Source organism: Monodon monoceros, unplaced genomic scaffold (genome assembly GCF_005190385.1).
Source record: "Monodon monoceros isolate NGI ecotype Baffin Bay Population unplaced genomic scaffold, NGI_Narwhal_1 Super_Scaffold_14, whole genome shotgun sequence".
NCBI classification, from domain to species: domain Eukaryota; kingdom Metazoa; phylum Chordata; class Mammalia; order Artiodactyla; family Monodontidae; genus Monodon; species Monodon monoceros.
This window is the reverse complement of record NW_021703770.1, coordinates 14,865,104-14,889,198: the sequence shown is the minus strand read 5'-3', so window position 1 is coordinate 14,889,198 and position 24,095 is coordinate 14,865,104. Positions and strand designations below refer to the sequence as shown.

Sequence of the window (24,095 nt, the reverse complement as noted above, 5' to 3'; positions counted from 1 at the left end):
GCTTCCGAGGGACTTCCCTGCGAGCGCCTCAGGGGTGTGCATTTCTCGAAGTCTGAGAATCCGGGCGAAAGCTGGCCCGACAAGAGTTGAAGTCAGCTCCCGGGGCGTGTTTGTTTATTGGCTCTTAGGGGAAAAGTTTGAGGATGTTGAACCAACCTCAGACCTGGCGCAAGCGGAAATCTCAGAATCTCTCCAGCAAAAGTCATCTAATTTCGACTCGTTATATAAGTGAGGGGCTCTTTCTTACCCTCCCTACCCCAAGCCCTCTCATTACTATTCCAGGAGTTAAATGTGTCTCGCTTTAAAAAAAATTTTTTTAAGTTATTATTATTTCTTTGAGTCCGAAGGCGGGAGAAAGCAGGCAGAGCCGGGGGCGCGCGGCAGCCCCACCCTTGCGCTGCCCCTTGGGCTGCGGCAGGAACGCGGGATCCCGGGTGCCGCCGGTTCAGGGCGAGCAGCCGAGCCCCGCGGTCCCTCCGTCCGCCACTCCACGTGGTCAAGATCAACAGTTTGTTGAGCTCATCAGTGACACCTTGAACTTTTCATAAAGAAAATGGGTATTGCAGCGGGAGGGTTCGGCCGCGGCCGCCGCGCCGGGTCCTGCTTAATATTCAATGATCTTGCTCGCGCCTCCCCCTCCGCCCCTCGCAGAAATTCCACCGAGTCCGTTACTGGGCTCAGACTTTTAAGTTAATTTACTGCCCTCCCCCCAACCTTGGCTAGTAACCAGCGCCTTTAGGGCTAGCCTACCCCCCGGCTCCCGCCTGAAAATGACATTTCGCCGGCGTCTCCGGAGGGGGCTGAATTTCACTTTGTAACTTTCTGCGGAACCCGAGCCCGGGTGGCAGCTCGGGTGGTGGTATCGTATGCAAATACGCATGCTGACGTTACAGATCATGTGGGTTTTGGCGTAGATTCCCCACTGATCGAGACATTTTTTTCCCCTTTTTTTTCCTTCTTTTTTTTTTTTTTTTCTTTCTTTCTAAAAATTTTGGCCACTGTTCTCCGAACGGGGGCTTCTTCTGTCTGTCTGTCTGGCAGGCTGGCTTTCCCCTTCTTTCCCACGGAGCCCGAGCCGGGCGCCCGGTGGGGAGTGGGGAGTAGGTGGGGGGAGCCAGCAGAGTTCCATTTTGGAACGCCCGTGCAGCGTCTCCGCGTTCCCAGCCCGGGTCTCCGCGTTCCCAGCCCCGGCGCAGGTAAGAAACTTCGCCCCGGCGCGGAGCACCCCCCGCCCGGCGCCGCCGGCCCCAAGCCCCGCACGCCGGGCACCGGCCACTCCAGCCCAACTTTCCCACCGCTGCCGCAGCCGCCGCCGCGGCTCCCGAAAATGTGTTGTTAATGGGACTTGGCCGGGTTTGCGATTGGAAGGGGGGGGCGGGAGGGAGGGTGCAGGCTCTTTTTGCGGGTAGGAGGAGATCAGAGGATCCAGAGGTGGGGGAGATTTTTTTTAAAGAGTTTTGATTACAAGTTTGGATCAATGGGAGGCAGACCGAGAAGGAGGAGGAGGAGGAAAAACATGTCTACGTTTCCCTATGTCGACATAAGCCACAAAAAAATATGGCGTCCGCTTTCGACAGGGCGTTACGTAGACCCGACTCTGTTTTTATTTATTTATTTCGTGGCCGGCTCCCTCCCTTCTTGGCCAAACTGCGGCGCTTTGTGCGAACGGGGCCGGTCCCGCGGGGACTCCACCGGGACGTGGCCCCGGCTCCGCGGGGTTTGGCAGGCGGGGGGCTGCGTGTGTGTGCTCCCCTCCCTCCCCCGCTCTCCCCTCTTCTCCCCTCTCCCGGTGACGATTCGCCGTAATGTGGTGGCAGGAAGCATGACGCCGTGGGTTGAGGCTGCCTCTCCTCTCCGCGCTCCTGGTGGCTGCAGGCAGCAGGCGCGCGGCGCGGGCGGGCGGCCGCCCCAGCTACCTGCCGGGGGCCGGGCCGGAGTGCGGCGCTGTCCCCACGCCCCGCTCAGGTGCCGGGAAACCCGCGTGGGGAGGGGCGGCGGGGGACCCTGGGGACCCCCGGGCCCGGCTGCCCGCCGCCCGCGGGCCCGCGCCCGCAGCCCGCCCAAGCCCACGATCGCCCCCCGGAACGGCAGCTGGCGCTTTTCGTCTGCCCCACGAGAGGTTCATCTTTGTTGGTGTTGCGGCTCCTTTGTGGCGTCCCCAGGACTTGGTATCTTCGCCTTTGCAAACTTGCCCCTTTCCCAGCCGCTTTGCAGGAGGCTGGAAAAGGAGCGGAAAGTTGGAAACCAGTGAGCATCACAGCACCGTCCCCTCGGCCTCGTCGCTGTGCGGAGCTCGGGAGGCGGCGGCGCACGACCGGGAGGAGGAGGGTGGTGTGTTAGGCTGCGGAGAAAACTTGCCGGGGAAGCCAAGTTGTGATTTGCTCAGGCTTCCCACCTGATGGATCGGCTTCAAAGCCAGTGGGGTCTCTGCCTTCAGCTATTGCCGCGATGGCCTTTTGTTTGTCTGGGAGGTGAGGGAGGAGGAAGGTGAGGAAATAATGACTTTCCCTGGACCCCTCCCCTTTGAAAGTGTCGCTGCCCAGCTTGGGCCCCAGGGATCTCCAAGTCTCTTCAGGCCCTAGAATTCTGTCCTACCTGCTCCCTGATGATCGCCTTCTGCCTCCAAGTTAGCAGCTCCCCAAGTCTGAGGCAGGCCCAGCTGGGCAGGATTTGGGGAGCAGGCATCCCTCCCCTTCATCCCTTGGGTCGCTCAGACCTCCCACAGTTACCCTCTTAAAACACACACACACACACACACACACACACACACACACACTCTCACTCCTTTATGTAGAGCAGAAATTAATGCCTGTTGAAGTGAAGAGAGTGAGGTTCAGAGAGCTCTTCAAGATTTCCGTCAAAAGGGGATTTTCTATTTATGAGGGCAGTTAAAGAACTTGAGTCCCGGGGCAGTGATGTCAAAAAGCATTTGGATGACAACCAAGTGGAATAAATATCTTGTAAAATGGCACGTTTAATGGTAAAAATAGATTAATGGAGCTGCCAAGTGCTTGAATGGGGCTAACATAACGGTTTCAGTTTAAAGGGAAAGTTATATCAAGCTGTATACACATCTTCTTTTAAGGCCAAAGGCGGGAAATCTACAAGTAAGATTGAAATGTGTCACCGACAATGACTGGATCCGCGATCTGTGGGAATATCATTGCTGTTTAAACACTCTGCTTTGCGATTGTTCTCATGTGCACGCGTACCTTGCGGCCAGGTTTGGTGTCAACTAAGGATCCACTTGAAGTTAACAGCTTTTAAGGGGAAAATTTGGAGGCCAACGTTCTGGGGTAAATCAGATATATTAGCTAATCCCTGTTTAAAGGAAAAAAATCAAAATGCCACAAATGTTCGTTGGCACTCAAGAAAAGTATTCTCCCAATGTAAATGCAGTGTACCTTGACATGCCAAAAGGCGACCCCACCCCAAGCGTCCCATCCACATCAGGACCATGTGATTCAGTGGGATGCCATGCATTTGACAAACACAATAATGACGGTGTTTGATAACAATTGCTGACACTGTTTCAGTATGCCGGGCATAATGCTGTATATTTTACATGCTTTATCATTTAATTCTCACCGTAACCCTATGAGATACATACTATTATTATCCCAAGCTTAGTGGGGAAGAAACTTAAGCTCAGAGAGGTGAAACAAACTGACCCAAAGCCGCATGGCAAAAATCAAATTCCATGTTTGAAGCCAAGCCTTACAACACTCCAGTATAGCAGCTCCCCAGATATGGGAAGTTGTAGTTAGAATGAAAAGTAAAGGCAGAAAAGAGGGAAGAGTGACCATGGCCCAGTGGTCCGAACTCAGGAATTTTCCTAGTTTTCATCTCTTAATTCATTTATTTCGCAGCTGTGTGTTGATTTATTTGTTCACTCCGCAACTGAAATGTTCATCACTCTAATAAAAGCCTAGAGTCGTTAAGCAGTTTTACATGCCAGAGACCGTTCTAAGCACTTAGGATTAAACTGTGTTGTCTTTGTGACAACCCTGCGGGGTAAAGTACTGTCATCCCCTCCTTTTTATAGATGAGGAAACGGGCACGGAGAGGTTCTCTAACTTGCCCAAGACCAAACAGCTAGCAAGCAGAGTGCCAGACCCCAGAACATGCACACTCCACGTTTGCAGACAATGCGCTGCTCCACACGTTATAGAGGCGCTGCTGAGATAGAGCATCTATCTAACCTCGATGCAAAGCACTGCTCCAGACACTATGGAGACGTCAGTGAGACCAAGACGCCTTACCCTCTAGGAATTTGAGCAGCCAGCAGGCCAAATAAAGCAGGATTAACTAGGTGCTAGAATTGAGAAAAGTAACTACTGTGGAAGTACGATGAAGGGTGCAGTTCTTGTGTTCTGAGGGACCCATGGAGGATTTCTCAGAGGGGGTAGCATCAGAACTGACCCATGACTGAGGAGGAACAATGTCTGGCGGTGTGTCGGGTATCATTGAACTCACCTGTTAGCAACAGAAATCCTGCCCACCGGTGACTTAACCAGATGGGGGCTTATTTGTGTCAGACAACAAGAAAGTGGGTGGGACAATGCCTCAGCTGTACCGCTGGGGACCCAGGCTCTGTCTTTCTACTCTGCCACCCTTAGAGTATAGGCCTTTGGCCCCAGGTCTATCATCTCGTGGTAGGAAGGCCTGCTGCATCTCCAGGCCTCACATCTGCATACCAGGAAAGGGGAAGTAGGATGAGTGAGGCACAAAGAGCATTTACCTAGTGTGGCTTTACTGTTACATTTGGAAAGGGACACCCCTCTCAGGGACTTCTGCCCTTAGCTCAACCAGAACTGTGCCACATGGCCACCCAACCCTACCAGGAAGGGGCAATGCCGTGTTTTTAGTTAGGCACATCACTGCCACGAGCAAACTGGGGTTCAGCATGTAAGGCAGAAGGGGTGAATGGAGAAACGGTTGTTGAGTTGGCAGATCAGGCGTTAGTGGCCTCAGATGAGAAGAGGAGGTTACTCCTGATGAAGTTAAAACTGCGTCCTGAGAGCTGTGTGTATTCTGGGGAGATGGAGAGGGGGATGCAGGGAAGGTTGTGCAAAGAGATGCCGCCACACTTGGGGATGGACGTAGAGGAGGTTGGCTGTTAATCTGTAGGTACTGGGGAGCCATGGCAGGCTTCTGAGGAGGGAGCGTCAGGTGTTTTAGGAAGGTAAGACTGACAGCCGTGTGCCTTATGGAGATGAATCAGCTTGGTTCTTATTTGAACTAAAATGAGTTCTGGAAAGTTTCAGACCAGGGGACCAGTTCTGCCTTAGGGCAAAAAGAAGACAGCACGCTAAGAAAGTGAGGGAGATTTTCTTTTAGGTCCTGCCAATAGGAATCCAAAATTAACCTGATGTCAGTCGACTGTCACCAGGAAGTAACTAGCTCTCCTTGTGCAGTAATTCAGTGAGCGGAACTGGATACACTGGGAAGGGTACCAGTTTACTCCCCAGACGTGACGCTTGCTTTTTTCCTGACCCTCGGACTCCCCAGGCCCCACCTGCAACTCCACCACTCACCAGCAGAATAACTTTGGTCGTGACCCTTCAGTTTTGCTTTTAAAGGAGGGGATGCTATCAGAGGGCCTCAGAGGGCCTCCGGTCAGGTTCCCCACGCTGGATTCCTCCAGCAAGGACCAACACCCCTGATTCTCTGCTCAAGTAGTAGCTTTATGATTTGGGGCTATTACATACCTCTTTAAACCTCAGTTTCCTCATCTCTAAAATGGAGATTCTTCCAGCAGCTGCCTTCTGGGTTGTTGTGAAGCTTAAGAAGAGATTTATAAAGGAGCTTAGCACAGCGCCTAACACGTGGATTATTCTCAGTGAACGTTACCTGTTATCACCATCATCTCCTCTGCCAGCATAATCACTGCCACCACCTCTAGGATGTGACTTTCTTGTTTCCTTGAGGTAATTAACATGCATGGATTCTTATCGTAGATTTCGAGACCCCAACTGTCCCCATCTCATTGCAATTCTCCTCCCTACCCCCCCTCCTCCATACACATATATGCTCCTTTGTGGCAAGTCTGAGCAACTACTGACATGGAAATCTCTTCCTGAATATCACAGTGGGACCCTGGCGCACTCTTCAGGTACCGTAATGTGCTGTGTCATGGTCAAACCCAGACAGCGCAGTTCTGAAAGGATGCTTAGCTACTCACACACCCCTGTGGTAGACAATAAAGTGGGCATTGTTTTTGGTATTGACAAGGTAGTTTCATTTGTAGTTGAAAAAAAAAAGTCCTCTGGATTCCCCGCCCCTACCCTACATCGAACAGGTTGTGATTTTAAGAGCATCCACCCCCAATCTGTTTCCTCTTCCTATGCTTGAAGTCATGCACTTAAGAGGGGTTGATTGGCAATGGTGTGTGTGTGTGTGTGTGTGTCTCACACATACGCACATGTAACAAGCCCTCAAGGAGATAAACAGTCTTGGCAACGGTCCATCACGTTCCACCCAAACTTTAAAATGGAGTCAAAAAAAAAGACCAGAGTCAGTTTTCTTGCTGACACCTCTCCTTACCCCCTGGTGAACAATTTACGTGTTAAGAGCCACAGTTCTGCACACTTTCTTCCTCTTTCTGCCCAGCTCCGGTCCCCTAGTGCTAGAAACACTTAGTAGAGATTAAATCTTATTACACAATGTTTCACTGCAACAGTATTTACCACATAAAACCTGCAGTGAATGAAACGCTTGTGCTTTTGATTCATGGGGGATCGATCTTAAGGAGTGTGACCCAGGCATTCACTCACTTCGGTTCTAAGAGGTTCAGAGTATATTTTAGGGGTGCACAGGCTTGCTTGGGATGGAAAAATGGGAAGCGTGGGCTGGGTTTACTTTCCTGGGTTTAAAGCCACTCTGGGTTCACCAGGCAGGGGAAAACCAGCCCAATCCTGGGAACCATTTGCCGTCAAGCTCCAGACAGGGAGTGGATTCCTGTGTCTCTGGGGCATCGGAGGGTGGCCGAACTGAATTAGCTCTTTCTCTGGGAGGGAATCCTCCCTGTCGGGGGCCCAGAACAGACTCTGTGGGAGAAAGAAGGAGCCTGCTGTCAAGAAGGGTAGAGAGAAAAAGATGAATGAGATTTTCTGGGCTGGTTGGATGCCTGCAGCTGCAGCTTCTGGGCTCCAAAACATCTGCAGAAAACCAAGGAAGGACCAGAATCTACACGGAGGAGGCCGCATGCGCGCACGCGTGGGCTGGGCCAACGTGACGGTTTAAATCAGTGTCGCAGAAGGCCTCAAGGAAAACACTCCTCAGCAGGGCTGACATTTGTGTCCCCCCCGACCGCCATCTCCGCCCTGCCACAGACCCCAGCCTTGTCCACTCTGGCTGATGAGATGGAATGAATACAGATCTCCCTGCACACCCAGACACACCACAAACACAGTGCCACCATCCTCGGGGCAGCAACAACTTCCAAAAACTGGGCACCTACCTTGTGCCAGGCGCCCTGCTGAATGCTCTCTCTCCACTGCGTCCTTCAGTGTGACCCTGAGGAACACTGAGAGCCATGGCGGAGCCCCATGTTAAAGACAGGAGGCCAAAGCTCAGAGCGCTCAGATGCTTGCTCAAGGTCACAGAGAGAAGGTCACCAAGATTCGAACTCACATCAGTCTGATTCTAAAGCCGATGCCCTTGGTCATCGCCGGGTCTTTCTGAAGTGTTCTGGAGGCCAGCTCCACCCCAGCCTGGAATAATAATGGCGGGAGAAGGGACACTTTTAGAATGAGCTTCTGGACAGTCTGACAGCTTTTCTGCTAAAGGAGTGTAGGGGTGAGCGCACACAGGCTTGCGTGCGTGTGTTTGTGCGTTTAGTCAAAACAGAAGACAGTTCCAAATCTGTGCCTGTTATCCTTAGCCCCCCAAACCCCACCCCCAAGACAATTCTCAAGCCTCTATCAGTGTCTCTACCAGAACATTCTCTAGGGAGCACGGCACCCTCTCCACCCTCTCCTCCCTGGCTCCGGCGAGAAAAGGAATCCCAGTGGGCTGAAAGCTGCAGAGTTGGAGACAGTGGGAGGAGAAGCTGGGTGCTCCTTTCCGGACGCTGAACAGCCATGCCAGCCAGTGGGGGAAGCAGGTAGAGAGAGCAGGCATTGGGAGGGAGGAGAATGGCTGCGTCGCTGTCTTTATACAATAAAAGAGGATCATTGTTAACTGGGAGCCCTTGAATCGTTACACGTCTGCCCGTGCTTCTCTCCAGCTGCAGGGCCATTTAGTTAAATAGCACACAGAAAACTCCTTTCATCTGGCATTACTTTTCCCGCTGTTTTTAAAATATGAGACTGGGCCGAACTGCTCGAACGAAAAAGCCATCTCAGGCTCCTTTAGCCCCTGTGTGTACCCGGAGCCCCCACGGAACCTCCCTGGCCTGTGCAGGAGGACTTTTAGAAACTATTTTGCTTTGCATTGCACTCTTTTTGGAAACAGCACCTTTAAGGTATTTGTACCCAGCCTGGTCAGAGCTGGATGTCACGGCCAAGTTGTTTAGGGTGGGTGGTGGCCCAGAGGGGGTAAGGAGAGGCCAGAATGACAGGGGCTGGAGGAGGGGAGATATGGACTCGCAGCTAGAAGCTGGAAGAAGAGACTGCCCCCCTGGCCAAGAAATCGAGGGGAAGGGATGCTGGTGGCTCCAGGCAGGAGCGGAGAGGAACAGGGCCTCACCTAACCTGCCCTAACAGAGTGCCAGGATCACGTTATCCTGTAGAACGGCCTGGAATTTAATTGATTCTGAGCAGGCAGTGAATTTCTGCCAGAGCCACACAGCTCAGGAGAGCTGGAAGACTTCACATTGTTTCCAAGAGCAAAGGTTCCTGGGCCCACGGAGCCGAAGAGTAGAAACGGTCTGGATCACTGGTGGGTTAATGGTAGACCCTCCAAAGACAGAGGGCAGGAGTCGACACTGAAATGGGACATGTCCTGACTTCGGCACTTTTAGAAATGGGATTTATGGGTCTCCTGGTAGAAAGTCTAATGTCCTCTGGCATCCCCGGAGGGGGACGTTGGGGGGATGAGAATAATAGCATTATTATTATTATTATTATAATTATTAATTAATTATTAGTGGTGCATTAATAGGATCAAGGAGTGTTCTAGCAGGAAGAAAGTTGAGGGATCGCCTAATCAGGCTTAGGGGAACTGAGGCTCAGAGCAATAAGGGAATTGGCCTGAGGTTACAGGATCATATGGCAGTGTATGGCTTTCCCTCTTCTGTACAATCTAACTCAAGGCCCTCTGTTTCCTTCGGACTCCCCCGACCAGCCAGCCCCATCACAGTACCTTCCCTCCCCCCTTCTGTTTTTCTGTCCAATCAGCAAACACTCACTGAGCACCTACCAGAGGAAGAAAACAACGCCCCTGCTCTCAGGAAGTTCACGGTCACGTGGCGCTTAGCGGCAACTGCTTTCTGACATCACAGGCGCAAAGCTGAGTGAGTGCCTTTTGTGGGTTAGCTCACAGCGCTTCTAGGAGCTATGAGGACTCTGTCATCCCAATTTAACAGATGAAAAAGCACAGAGTGGGGAAGTCCTTTGTCCAAGGTTTCTGCAAGTCAGTCAATCCTACACCACACCTGATGCTCTTAAGGCAGGGGCACATGCAGCCTCTCCTACCCTCTGCGCACCTGCAGCTCCAGCGAGAGGGCTGGGGCCCCTCCCCCACTGATGAGCGCAGAGGGCGGAGTCACCAGCCCGCACTGAGGATGACACAAGGATGGGTGTGCATTCAGGGCCTGACAAAGGGCCTTCTTATGCGTGGGGGGTTTTCCCAAGGTATCGAATGTCAACTGTGTGTAGGCTCCACACACCCTTAACACCATAGCCCAGGTCATTTGTGTGGCAATCCTGCTAAGCAGAGAGTGGGAAGGGCAGAGCCGGAACTCCAGCACAGGTCTGTGCAATCCCAGACCGGATCAGTTTTAGCCACATCAGGCAGGCATGCCTCAGCTAGAAGTCGCTGATTGGGGAGTCCTGTGTGGGCCGGGGCAGGTCACTTAGGGACACAGAATCACAGGTGGCAGCCCAGTTTAGTTTCCCAAAGGTCTCCATAAAACTAAAGGAACTATGAGACACTTTAGGCAACTTTCAGTTGAGCAACAGATACTTATTTGAGCATAAGAAGAAGTCCCAAGTGCTGTGTGCCAGGCCCTGTGCATCTCTGTAGCATAGATATTAGCATTAGTCACAATTTAAAAAAATAGCTTGAGAAGTAACTTACATACCTTCAAATCCACCCACTCAAAGTGTACAGTTAACTTTTTGTATATTTACAGAGGTATGCATTCATCACCACAGTCTCATTTCAGAACATTTCCATCACCCCAGAAAGAGGTCCTGTGCCCATTGACAGTCACTCTCCATCCCCATCTCCCACCCTCTCTCCCACAGCCCTCGGCAACAACGGATTAGACTTTCTGTCTTTATATATTCGCCTTTACTGACGTTTCCTATGGAAGGAATTGTATAACATGGGGTCTTTCATGTGCTTCTTTCACTTGGCATGTTTTTGATGTTCATCCACGTTATAGCATGCATCAGTACTTCATTGTTTCATGGCTAAGTAATATTCCATCGTATGGCTAGACCACATGTATTAGTGTGCTGGGGCTGCCATAGCCAAATACCACAGACTGGGTGGCTTAAAGAACAGACATCTTCTCACAGTTCTGGAGGCTGCAAGTCCAGATTCAACATGTCTGCAGGTTTGATTGCTGTTGAGGTCTCTCTCCTTGGCTTGGAGAAGGCCACCTTCTTACTGTGTCCTCACATGGTCTTTTCTCTGTGTACGTGCCTCCCTGGTGTCTCTTTTTGTGTTCAGTTTCCTCTTCTTGTAAGGATACCAGTCGGATTGGACTAGGGTCCACCCTAACAGCTTCATTTTAGCTTAATCACCTCCTTAAAGGCCTTGACTCCAGATACAGTCACATTCTGGGGTTAGGGCTTCAACAAAAGAATTTGGGCAGGACACAATTCATATCATACCACAGTGGTGTCATGGGCTGTTTTGTTTATCCATTGACCTGCTGATGGGCAATTGGGTTGTTTCTACGTCTTAGCCATTGTAATAATGCTGCTGTGAACATTCGTGTGCAATCTCTGTGTGGACGTGTGTTTTCATCTCTTAGGTAGATTTCTAGGAGTGGAATTGCTGGGTTTTGTGTTTAACTTTTTGAGAAACTTCCAAACTGTTCTCCTGGCTGTTTCCATTTTACATTCCCACCAGCAGCGTATGGGGATTCTGATTCCTCCATATCTTCGCCAACCCTTGGCATTGTCATAAGGTCCATTTTCCGGGTGAGGAAACTGAGGCACTGAACGGGGAAGGTCAATCACAGGGTTAGAGAGCAGAGGAGCAGGCTTCACACACACACACACCAGTTTGACCAGTTCCCTACCCGGGTCCAGGACCGGTTAGCAAGTGAGGCACCCAGTGTGTGAAACCTAAGACAGTGTTTGCTCTCAAGGTCAGCAAGTGCAGGCTTGGCACCTGAGAGAGAGTAAAAGCGCCTCCTTAAATTTCACATCCTGGGTGCCTAGTTTGCTCCTTACCTCACCCTTGCCCTTGCCCTGCAGCCACCCTGCTCCTTGTGTGTAGGGCACTGTGGTCCGTGTTGTGGGAGGGTGGGAGCGAGGGTGGGGACAGAAAATCAAGCCACCACCCCTTCCCCGGAGGGGCCCTCAGTCTGGCTGGACAATTTGTGCATTTGCAACCACACACAGCGAGCCTAGCTGGACCTGCAGAGGCAGAATCCCTGCTCACAGGGCTGCTGTGCAGATTTCAGGGGAACCTGAATACCTGTGAGGAACTTAGCACAGCGCCCGACACCCAGGCAGTGCCTCAGAAGTGCTGGCTGGCACCATGGTGTGAACATATCTCGGACCTGTGTGTCATGAGGCTGCCTCCGAGTCTCGGGAGTTTGAGGCATGTCCTGATGCTTTGGATCTGTGACCGGGAGCCTCATCCCCACCCCACAGAAGAGCCGTCACCCAGTGACCAAGCAGTGGCCAGAGACGAAGGAAACTGGCCATCTGCGTCCTCCTCAGACCTGCTGAGCCTGTCCTGGGAATGGTGGGTCCGTCCACAGAGCCCAACACTAGCTCTCCTTCAACTCACGGGTGTCCGCAGTCAGGCTGTAGACACTCCAGGTCTGGCTCTGTTACCTCCAAAGCCAGAGTGCAATTCCTGTGCTCCCAGACTGAGAAAAGACCTAATGGATAATACTGGTGGGGGTCAAGGTAAGCCAGGGAAGGAATGGCCTTGGGTCCTTTGTGCTGAATTGACAGTCCCCTGGTTTTCCCCAGCTGGGTGAAGGGGCCCTGTCGGTGGCCTGGGTTGTCAACACCTCAGCCTGCTGGTCTTTCAGGGTTGGAGAGGGTGCACTGATTGATCCTGGTAGGAGATTTGGGGAATCAATTTCAAGATGTCTGGGTACAGAAGACATTTCAGTTACAAAAATGATAGAAATGATGCTCGGCTTGGTCAGAGGCCACGTAGATTCTGTACATGGCTTAAAGTGGACCCACCTCTCTTAATAACTGAAGCTCAGTGGTCTTGCCTCGGGGGAAGGCGGCTTGCTGGCAGAACCACAGGACCAAAGGCATCCAGACCTCCCGGCTGGTGCCCTCCCCAGCCCTGTGCACACACCGTGCCTGCCACACACCTGCTGGCACACTGAGCACGGGCAGTCCATGCTGCAGGGTCACCGTGTGCCTCACCGGTGGCCTCAGATGTGTTCTGACACCATGACAAGACCTCAGACTTGCGGGACATGAGGGCTTTACACGTTAGCCCACACACACCCCCCCTCAGCCCCTGCCACCTGAACCCCTAGCTCTGGCTGAGTGGTGGCTCAATAAATCATTGTTTAATTGATAAACAGAATCGAATAAAAGAGAATCTGTGTGTGTTGAAATAGGAAGAGGGAGTCATGATGGGCCTCACTACCCAGAAGTGAACAGGAACTCTTCCAGAGTTGATTTTTTTTGCATCTGTTTTTTTCAATAAGAAGGGGATGGAGGAAGTTATCAGAAGGAATATATGTCGTGGCATCTGTCACCATTCTCCCCCTGCCTCCACGCCACTGACGTGTGGTTCTAAAATACGAAATCTGATCATGCCCAGGAGTCATAAACCCAAAAGCTTTTAGGGGCCTTGCAGGTAGCAGAAACAAGTAAAGGGGTCAAGTGTAGGACATTAGGGAGTGGTGGGGAGTGGGTCAAAGGAGAAAGCATATGTCCAGTCTAAAGCACCCAAAATTAAAAAATTTTAAGTGAGCTTTCCTGTCCATTCCAAGGACTGCTGCTCAGTAACTTCTAACCCATAGAATCAAGTCCAGATTCCTGGGCCTGGCGTGGCAGCTCTTTGAGAGCCGACCTCTACCTACCAGACGTATTTTGCCATAACCTCTTCCTCTGCTCTGCCATGTGTCCCACACTTCAGCCATTCAAGGCTGACTCCTAAACCCCACACGTGCCATCCTCTCTCCCTTTTCTTTCCTTTTCCACACGTAGGTCCTTCTCCCCGGAAGACTCAACCCCCAAACTTAGCAAAATCTACTCATTCCTGCTAGAGAGATACTTGCTCTCCCCTCCGAGAGGCTAGTATGCCATGGAAATAACCACATAGAAATCTTAGCACGTGGATTTTGATCTGTTTGCACATCTGTCTCTGTGAAAAGCTGTGGACCACCCCTGCGCTCCAAGGGAGACTGTCCTCTTTGTCTTCGTGTTCCCAGCACCCTCCCAGGGCTGGCCCACTGAGTAGGTTCAAAATGAGCGTCTCTCTCGAGTGACTGGATGGTTCTACAAATGAGTAAATGATTCTTTCACCAGAGCCTGTTTGGGAGCCTGTGTTCTGGGTCAGCGCGAGGTAGTTAAATAGGAGTTGCTGCCCCTGGTGGCTGGTCCTTGCCAGTGCCTGGAAGGACAGTCACTGGACCATTTCGTCACAGGAAGCCGGCAAGGAGGCTTCCGTCCCAGGCTGCCTTTGTCCCAGGGTTGGGGCCTCTGGGCCAAATTCTGCTGATCTGCCTGCCTCCCTGGCTCAGCCCCGCTACCTTGTCTGGACATCTGGCCTCTGTGTGCATCCTGGGTCCACTTCCTCCCTCTGACTTGGCTGTAGCCTCTGTTTCCTTCCGGGAACACTGGGTCCACCTTCCTGTGTGGCACCCAGAGCAATATCACAGGTGGCATTGCAGGATCTTTCTACCAATTCCAGTGGTAATTTTTTTTTTTTTTTGGCCAAGTCTGAACTTGAAACCAAACTCTAAAGGTGGTAGGAAAGGAGGACACACGTTGATTGAATGCCTGCTGCATGCCAACCATTGATCCAAGCATACTGTATTCTCTACCTTGTCTTATTTTATTTCATTCCCCCAACAACCCCAGCTGGTAGAAATTTTTATACCCATTCTACATATGAGGAAATTGAGGCTTTATGAAATCAACTGGATTTAAAGGCAGGCCCAAGTGACATCACAGCCCAAGTACTTGCCACATTGCAGAGCTGGCATGTAAGTTAAAGGTTATTAAGACTCTGTGTTAAGTGCTTTAGTGAGTGGGATACAGAGTTTACTATTTTGATGTAAAAGGCTGCATGGCTAGAATGAGTAACAAAGGCATCTTTTCTCTTTCCCTTAGAAGGTGCTTCCTGGCACTAATACAGCTTCTTATCCTCAAGATACTTGTCCTCGTACAGTTTTGGCGCCAAATATTTTTCCTCTGGGGCGGGAAGAAAAAAAAAATACTTGCCACAAGAGAGATGGCCAGTTGACTATGAGATTACAATCGTGTGTGTGTGTGTGTGTGTGTGTGTGTGTGTGTGTGTAATAGAGAATAACTGGCTATTCTGTGACAAACATGCATAAACCCTCTGGAACAGGCACTGAATAAGATGTATGAGTAGTCAGCTTAGGCTAAGCTATGATGCAGTGACAAATAAACCCTGATATCCTAGTGGCTTAACCAAGCAAGGATTATTTCTTACTTTCATGAAATTCACTGAAGGACAAGAGCTCTTCAAGGTAGCTATGACTTAAGGATCCAGGCAGGGTAAATATTTTTAAATATTTATTTATTTATTTGGTTGCACCGGGTCTTAGTTGTGGCTTGCGGGCTCCTTAGTTGTGGCATGCGAACTCTTAGCTGTGGCATGCATACGGGATCTAGTTCCCTGACCAGGGGTAGAACCCGGGCCCCCTGCACTGGGATCGTGGGGTCTTATCCACTGCTCCACCAGGGAAGTCCCCAGGCTAAATTTTTTAGCCACGTCATTTCAAAGAATCGGCTTTCAGGCTGCTGAAGAGGAAAACAAAATCAAAGGGACACATACACACTCTAAACATGTCACTTCTGCTCACATGACCCAGCCTAATTGCAATGAGCCTGGAAAACCGTGGCAGAGCACGTGGGTGTCTGTCGAGTAGGACATGTCTCTGTATCCAGCCACATCCTGGGCTGACGGACTGTGCTGCTTCTCGGCCTCACGGAGTCTCAGGGAGTGAAGAGGACCAGTGGCGAAGCCCAGATCTGAACAAAACTTCTGCCACTTGGTCCAGCGTAACTTTTGGCTCTAAGGACAGCGTCCAATTGTCCTGCCCAGTGGTATGTGGGGAAGTGGTCCTGAGGATCCGAAAGACCATCAAATGTGCAAGTTAATTACCTTTCTTACATTTTGTAGAGTACCATTCCAGTTTGGTCCTGCCTCGAGCATCCAGTCTGGCATAAAGGAAATTAAAATTTTATGAGGCCCTAATCACTGCCAAGCACGAATGATGCTGAGCACAGGAGTAACTCTAATGGCTGGTATTTACCACAAGCAAGTGTGCACTGTGCCAGGTGGAGCCTCAGCACTAGTGGATTAATTTATATATTCCACCCACCTGCCCTCGGAGGGCCTGACCGTTCCTTTCCTCCTGAGAGAGGCCTGATTATTTGCATGTAATAAATGAGGAAACTGAGGCTCAGCGAGGTGAAGGAACACAGCTAGGAAGGGGCAGAGCTCGGCTTCCCTGGCAGGTCTAGCTGATTCTAAACCCAACACTTGATTTGTGAGGTTGGGAGTATGTAGGGGATGCAGAAAAGGCCAGGGATTAAATACTAGTGCCATTAAGGTAAGAAGTTGAAAGGTTTTTGTGGATTCAGCTATGCCTATACATTCCGGGAGTGGGGGGAGTGTCAGAAGCGTTCTGAGTGTTGGACACTTCGTTGATTCATACAAGAAGTGTTCCACCTCCTACTACAGGCACCTGCTAAATGCTACAGTGGTGAACAAGATGCTGCTACAGTCTAGATACGTTTCTCTCTCTGTGGAACTTTCTACATTTTTTAAATGACCTTGCAAAGTAACTTAAGAACCTTGATCCCAGCACCCTGCCCAGGAATGGTCCTGTGTTTGAATCTTAACTCTGAAAACATTGCACGTGGCCCCTGAGCTCTACTCGGAAAATAAGGACCCTCTTCAACCAATGTATCCCATAATTAACCAGCCAAGCGTTTGCTGGTTATCACCTTTGCGTAGTTCCTGTCTTGAACAGTCAGCCAACCAATATTATTGTCAACCTCCAAGATCACCTAGTCCAACCCTCTGAGGTTTGATAGGAGAGGAAACCCAGGCTCTCCCTGGGGCGTGAAAGGCCCAAGGCCCCTCTGCTCCTATAAAAGGTTTCAATATCAAAGCTGGCTCCAGGACAGCAAACAGCATCAATGGTGCAAAAAGTGCGCCTCTCTCCTCTACACTTACATTCGGGAATGTTACGGATGCAGTGTTTTGGGAATTCCCTGGTGGTCTAGTGGTTAGGGCTCCGCGCTTCCACTGCAGCATGCACAGCTCCTATCCCAGGTTCTATCCCTGGTCGGGGAACTAAAACCCTGCATGACCTGCGGTGCAGCCAAAGGAAAAAAAGGATGCAGTGTTTCACCTCTCTAAGCTCTTAACACCTTGCCCACATGCCCTTCCACCCCCCCAGAGCGCCCAGGGCAGGAGAGCTGACAAGTCCTTCTCCCCACCCAACTCCTAGGTTTTGGGGGAGAATGGGGAGGTGGTGAAGGCTGCAGCCAGCCTTCCCTCCATCACAGAAGGTAAAGGACACACACGATGTCAAGTTACTAGCAGTGGGAACTGGGCTAGAGCCCTGTGCTTTTTGCTTGGGCTTCACTATTTTCTTGTTTGATTTGCAGTATTAGAATTTCATGCCAAGTTCTCTGACCAAGCTAATCATTTCATACTGGGGGATGGGGGGTACAGGTGGAAGAGATATAAATCCAAAGAAGTCTATTAAATATCATTTTGGTGAACTTCACATATTGTAGCTGGTTTGGTGCCCAGAATATACTGGTATGACTTGATTATCTCCACGAAGTAGAGGCCTTGGTTGTGGTGGTGCTGGTCATCCGAGGAGGGAGCAGGCCAGTGCCCAGTCTTTCTGATTATGAGAAACTCAGTCTCAATGACCCCGCTGGACCCTGAGGTGTAGTCAGCTTCTCCTTTCCAAGCTTCTGGAAGAGTCCCATCCACCTGCATCCCACCAACCCCTCTGCCTTTGCTTTGCACAAATAACAGCACTTGAATTTACTTTGGAGAAAAAGAAAATGCTTTTGGTTTTTCCTAGCTGGTCTGGTACAGCTAGAGTCTGTCTGTCTTGCAGTTCAGGTGACCTTGACGACAGACGACACTAGTCACCGTTAGGTCCCTTTCATCCCAGCCCCATCCCATCCTGCCCTCTTCCCCTGTCCTGGGTTCACATGGTACCGGTTACCAGGGTCATGGTGGCCTCCAGCTTTTCTGCTCTGCTGGACGCCCATGGATGAAGCTGGTGCTGGGCCTGCAACCCTTGGCTTCTGCAAAAACAGTGGGAGGGAGACAGCACAGTGAGCCCCCAGGCTGTTGTGGCCACCCCTTGTGCTCAGTAAATATTTGTGGAATTCCTGAGTCAGGCAGCACCAATGGACCCACAGTGACCCTTATCCAGGAGGCAAGCTGTTGGAGATTTGGCACTCGGTCATTTGTTCTGGCAACGGATGAAACATCTTTGCACCACATGGTCTCGGTAACCCTAAATGCAGGTTAACAGTGAATGCTTGCGTTAGTCGTGAGAATAGCTAGTGGTCACTTAAGAGCAGAGCCTTTTCCCTAGGGGGAGGGGGAATGAAAATCCTATTAAAATCCAGGAGCTAAAGAACAAAGAACGTGTTTTGTTTTGTTTTGTTTCCTCCTTTCAAAACCATGTGGGAGGTTTGCCTGAAAGACTTATAAAAACAAAACAAAAACCTACAACTGGAAGTTATATCATGTGTAGACAGGTGCACGCACACACACAAACAGAGCTAAAACAGCACAGCTGGAAAGTTTAATATTTTTGAGTCTTTTGTTTGCCAATGCAAAGGTATTTGTATCCAACTTTAACAGCAGAAAGCATACGTTAAGGGCTTCCCTGGTGGCACAGTGGTTGAGAGTCCGCCTGCCGATGCAGGGGACGCGGGTTCGTGCCCCAGTCTGGGAAGATCCCACATGCCGCGGAGCGGCTGGGCCCGTGAGCCATGGCCGCTGAGCCTGCGCGTCCGGAGCCTGTGCTCTGCAACGGGAGGCGCCACAACAGTGAGAGGCCCGCGTACCGCAAAAAAAAAAAAAAATATATGTTACGTCTGATGGTTTGTTTTGTAAGTTCCGTGCTGTAGACCTCCAACTCTGTAAACCAAGGCTTTCAACGAATGAAAAGACTATACGTTTGTGTGGTGTTTGTGGAAAATAACAACACACAGAAAAATTCCTGCTCCTGGGTTTGCAGAGAGGGTGTATTTATTGCAAATTAGCTACTTCATTCTGGCTATCTGGAATAAAACTCTCAGGGCATAGTGGGCAAATTATCATTTTTAGTAAAATAATTACTTAATTAAACGTACTCCTGCAAAGTTCCCATAATGCCCCTTCCTGTGAGATGGAGTTTTGTAAGTTGGGTCTGACAGCTTTCCTCATGAGCAGGATTTTGACATGGGGCTTCTATCTGGGGACTCTGGGAGCACAGGGGAATGTTTTCAGCTCAGATGAGAACTCTGTAGACTAGGGAAGCAGAGGTGCTAAGTAGCGCCCTCCTGACCCCAGATGCACGTTTGGAGGAAGATGGCTGCCAGTTCTGGGCAATCTCTGTCTTTCCGTTCGAATGAGTCAACGTGGAACTTTTCCACTCTTCTGGAATAAGTATGTGTCCTGAAAGAAATTCTATACACAGGCGGGGGTCAGGAGGCCTGGGGTCTCCCAGCTCAGCCACCCACTGCCTGCTGACTTGGAGGGCGACATTCGCCCCCTCTCTGGCTTCAGTGACCCCGCTTGTAAAGTGGGCGTGGCCTCACGGGCTTGGAGTGACTTTTCCTCCCAGTGGTCTGTTGGATGGGTTCGCTCTGTCCGCTCCAGGCTGGCAGGGCTTCTGCAGGTTGGGCTGCTTGTCAGAGGCCTGCTGCCACCCAGCTGCCTCAGAGGAGCCTGTTGACTCAGATCTTTCTGGAAGCCTTGTACAAAAGAACTCGTCTCTCCAGCGAAATTGCCCACGGAACTGGTATGACGTTTCCTTGGAAAGCCCACGTGGTGTTGAGCAAGCAGGCTGCTGTGTGCAGCTCCCAAGGCAATGGGCCTGGGACTGATTTACAGGGAAGAGGGGAGAAAGGGAAAGAGAAGGGGCGGCTCGTGGCGGGTGGACGGGGTCTGGCAGGTTCTCGGGGCCCATCGCCTGCTGGAAAAGTTAATGGGCCGTCTCGGTGAGGGTGAGGGGGGCAAAGCTGGCCGGGCTGCCCTCCCAGCCCTCGGCCTCTGGAATGCCATGTTTATTTACGGCTCTGTGGATCCTTGTTTCTCTTGGGAAATCACTTCTTCCACGGCTGCAGGAGGCTGGCAGCGTGTCTCCAAAGCAATCTCCCTTCCCCTCCAGTTAGAGCTTTTGGGGACCAGGGGGTGGCAGCGTGACATGCTTTAGGAGAAGAGGACAAAGTGAGCCTGCAGGTGGTGGCGGGACTCTGAGTGGTCAGCCTGTATGAACGCCCTCTCCTTCCCCCTTTCCGGTTCTGAGCCTGGGAAGAAGGGGGTGGGGACTCAGGGCTGTGGGCACTTAAAAGTGAAAGCAGCCAAGCACAAGCCACCGGATTTCCCTCTCCCTTCCCCCTCCCAGCCCAGCAAGCAACCCCCAAATGGCACCCGGAGCAGAGGTGGGAGCGCTCTTAGGTTAGTAGGTGGCGTGAGCCAGACTTGGCGGTTTAACCATCTGGCGTCTTTCTGTGCGAAGCTGTAACGGTGGCTCTGGGCCCACCGCACACTCAGCGCTCCGCGTCACTTCCTCCAGGGACTTGCGCCGGAGCTCAGTCTCGGCCCTCCTGTCCCCTCCACGGGGAGGCCTTCCCTGGAGTGGCCCCTGCTCCCCGTTCCCCCAGACCAGGATTTCTCGATCTCACCACTGTTGACACTTGGGGATGGCGGAGTCTTTGTTGTGCAGGGCTGTTCTGTGCGCCATAGGGTGCCGAGAAGCATCCCTGGCCTCGACCCGCCAGATGCCGGTAGCGCCTTCCCTCCAGTTGCCGAGAAGCATCCCTGGCCTCGACCCGCCAGATGCCGGTAGCGCCTTCCCTCCAGTTCCCTCCAAAAACATCTCCAGATGTTGCCAAATGTCTCCATGGGGGTAGAATTGTCCCATCCTTCCCTCCCCCTCTACTGAGAGCCACTGGCTAAATCACATCCTCTGTTTTATCTTCATCTCAGCCTTCTTCACTCTCTGAAAGGATCTTACTTTTTCTTCACTTGATCCGTCTGGTGCACAGCCCAGCAGCACAGTATATTCACCTGAGAAGTTTTTTTTAAATCCCACTGCCCAGCCCCACCCCCAAATAATTCAATTAGAATCTCTGGAGTCTAGGGACATGCTCATTTTAAAAGCTTCCCAGGGCTTCCCTGGTGGCGCAGTGGTTGAGAGTCCGTCTGCCGATGCAGGGGACACGGGTTCGTGCCCCGGTCCGGGAAGATCCCACATGCCACGGAGTGGCTGGGCCCGTGAGCCATGGCCGCTGAGTCTGCGCGTCCAGAGCCTGTGCCCTGCAACGGGAGAGGCCACAGCAGTGAGAGGCCCGCGTACCGCAAAAAAAAGAACAAAAAACTTCCCAGATTCGTCTGCTGGGCAGCCTGGCTTGAGGATCACTTCTCTCTCCCCACCGGAGGGTGAGCTGCCGCCTGAGGAAGCAACATGGCTCCGTGGCCACAGTTGTGTTGTTAGGAGGGTGTCTGGTGCATAGTGGGGACTCAGAACTGAGATTGCACGAATGAACAAATGCTCAGAAAACCAATCGTCAGCGGTGGATGGTTTTGGTAGGGATTCTTTCATTTTTATCATTCATTCAACAAACATTCATGAAGTGCTTGCTCTGTGCCAGGTGAGGTGCTAAATGCAGGGATGCAAAGTTGAGTAAAACGTGACCCCCATCTTTTAGGTGCCTCCAGTCCCCTGGGAGGCACAAATATGCAAAGACACAGGGTTGCCCGTATCATGAGATCATTGCTAGACTGGAGGTCTGTGGACAGCAATTAGCGCATAGAATAAGCAGTTCCTTAAAAGACACTAGAAAGGCACCTAGTTTCTCTCCATGAAGTGTTCTTACATTTTCACACTTGAACATCATCACAACCATGCACAGTAGGTGTGGCCCCCATTTCCCAGCTGAGCAAACTGAGGTGCTACCTAACTTCCAATAGGGGTCACCTGCCTATGTGTGGCCCAGCCTGGACTCAAACCCAGGTCTGCCTCTCAAAAGCCCACGTTCTTTCCAGCGTACGATGCTGCCTCCAGAGCTGAGGCTAGAACACAGGGTCCTGGATTGGCTTGTGCACACAACCGGCACGTAAGATCAATCCCACTTCTGCCATTAACCAGCAATTGAGTCTGTGTTTTCTGCCCCTGACCCCTGAAGACCCTTTATTCTGTGCTCTTTCATTCTGTGAAACCAAGAGTCAGACTGTCTTAGTCTGGGTTCCCCAGAAGCAGACCCCAAGACAAAGATCCAGGCGCACGTCATTTATCTGAGAAGTGAAGGAAACTGGTGGGTGAGCCAAGAAGTGAGACGGGGATGAGAAGGTAGCAAGACATGGAGCATTTTCAAGGAAGTTATCACAGTGGGCAGCTGGGACTTAATCCCACGGGGACCTCTGGCCACCTGTTGGCTGAGACAGGTATGGCACTTTCTCACCAGCTTCCATCAGCCACTGCTGTGGGCTGCTCCCTGAGGGGCCGGATTCTCCTGTGCTTCCAGCCTGCCGCCCAGGAAGCAAAGTGGGCCTGAAACCAGGGAGAGCCCCCAAGCGAGAAAACCCAGGTGTCGGCAGTTGGAAGCCAGGCCACCATGCACTGGAGCGGGAAGGGCAGGGGGATGTGGGCGGGGCATGGGCAGCGTCTGCTCAGAGTCAGAGGAACAGCTCTCCACTCGAGTTCGCTCTGTTACTTTGCAGTCTCATTCACTGAGCCACCAATTGTATGCAGAGCTCCATGATAGGTTTGAAATAGGAAGACGTTCTGTCCTGACCGAGCTGGCCATCGTGGACAGATGAGCAGAGCACCTCCTGTTCAAGCATCAGCACTGAAACGTCTGAGTCCCAGCCCCTCAGCTCAGCATCCATGCTTCTTCATCATCAGGGCCCAAACCCCTCTCCTGTCATTACCTCCCCCTCGAGCTCTCTGCTCCAGGACTTCTGAACTACTTGCAGCTCCTGAAGAAGCTCCTTCTCTCTGACTCTCCTCCCTCTGGACCTTTACACCTTCCAGTACTTCTCCCTCCAGAGTAACTCCCCCTCTTTATGAGTCAGGTTAATATCACCTCCTCTGGGAAGCCATCTCTGACTAACACTCCAATCCCAGGTGCCCTTGGTTTTTTGTCAGGTTCACTGTTCTTATTCCTATCAGAGTCGTCATCTCTGCAAGACTGTCCTCACCTCTTGTCTGTAAGCTTGGGGGATGTCGGAGATGCCTGTGTCATTTTCACTGGACATTAAAGCCGGGCCTGGGTATGAACGCTACGCCTGAAGCTGAAGCTCAGCTTAACTACTTCCTAACTGTGGGGCTTGGGTTGGACTTTAAACCTCAGTTTTCCTATCTTTAGAAATGGGCACAATAATGCTTCTTTCACAGGGGGGTTGCAAAGCATTAGAGAAAGTTCATGAAAACTACCTAGAACACAGTATGTACAGGTGTCTGAGTTAGGGTCCCAGCAGGTAATGAGGAGGTAAGGGGAGCTAATGAATGGACTACTGACAGTGGGGTGGGCAGGGTTAAACAGAGCCAACAAGACCTGCGGAAGCCCCGGGTTAGCAACAGCTGAAGGCCTTGTCTCCCCTATACCTGAGGGCGCAAGAGGCCACTGGAACTCAAGAGAGGGGTAGCTGGAGCAGAGTAGCTATCCCATAAGATAATAAGGAGTAAGAACTAACGTTTACTGTGTGCCGACTATGGCCAGCACTGTTCTAAACCCATTAATTCATTTAAGCCATATTTACGGGGTAAGTATTACTATTTGACCCATTTGGCAGATGGGAAAGCTGAGGCACAGATTCTTTTTTTTTTTTTCTGGGTCCCACAGTGGTGGTGGGACCTCACTCTCCTTTGACCCTCTGATCTCACGCTGGTCCCTCTCAGTGGTAGAACTCACCTGGGTGTAGAGGGTGAGGACCCCCACTGAAACAGTCCATGCGAGTCACAGAGCAGAGTGGAGAAGGGTGGAGAGTGGATCTGCAGAGCAAAGGGAGGCGATCCAACACAATAGGCGATTGGTAAGTAGGAGTGCGGTTGCTACTGCTGCTACTATTATTGTCATTGGATCATCAAAGCATGGGGCCATGCCTGGCTCCAGGGTGGGCTCAGATATTTTCCAGTGGAACGAACGAACCACTGTCCTGTTAACTACAAATGATAGCAACATCAATCAGGCCCTGAAGAGCATATTTATTGAGTAATGTAATTGAAAATATCATCCCTTTACGCTTCTGGTAATGTAGGAAATAGTTCACTCCTAAGAGTTTAAATACTACCACATGCTTGACTCAGTGAATTCTTT

General features: G+C 51.3%; 1 protein-coding gene across 1 annotated transcript in view; it reads left to right on the top strand.

Moving 5' to 3' along the window:
* Positions 1-713: 713 nt before the first annotated feature.
* The window catches only part of ZHX2 (zinc fingers and homeoboxes 2), a 173,228-nt gene continuing 149,846 nt past the window's right edge, over positions 714-24,095 (top strand). The window contains exon 1 of the mRNA XM_029222599.1: positions 714-1,196. The gene's annotated coding sequence lies outside the window, so the exon portion shown is untranslated. The remainder of the gene's footprint in view (positions 1,197-24,095) is intronic.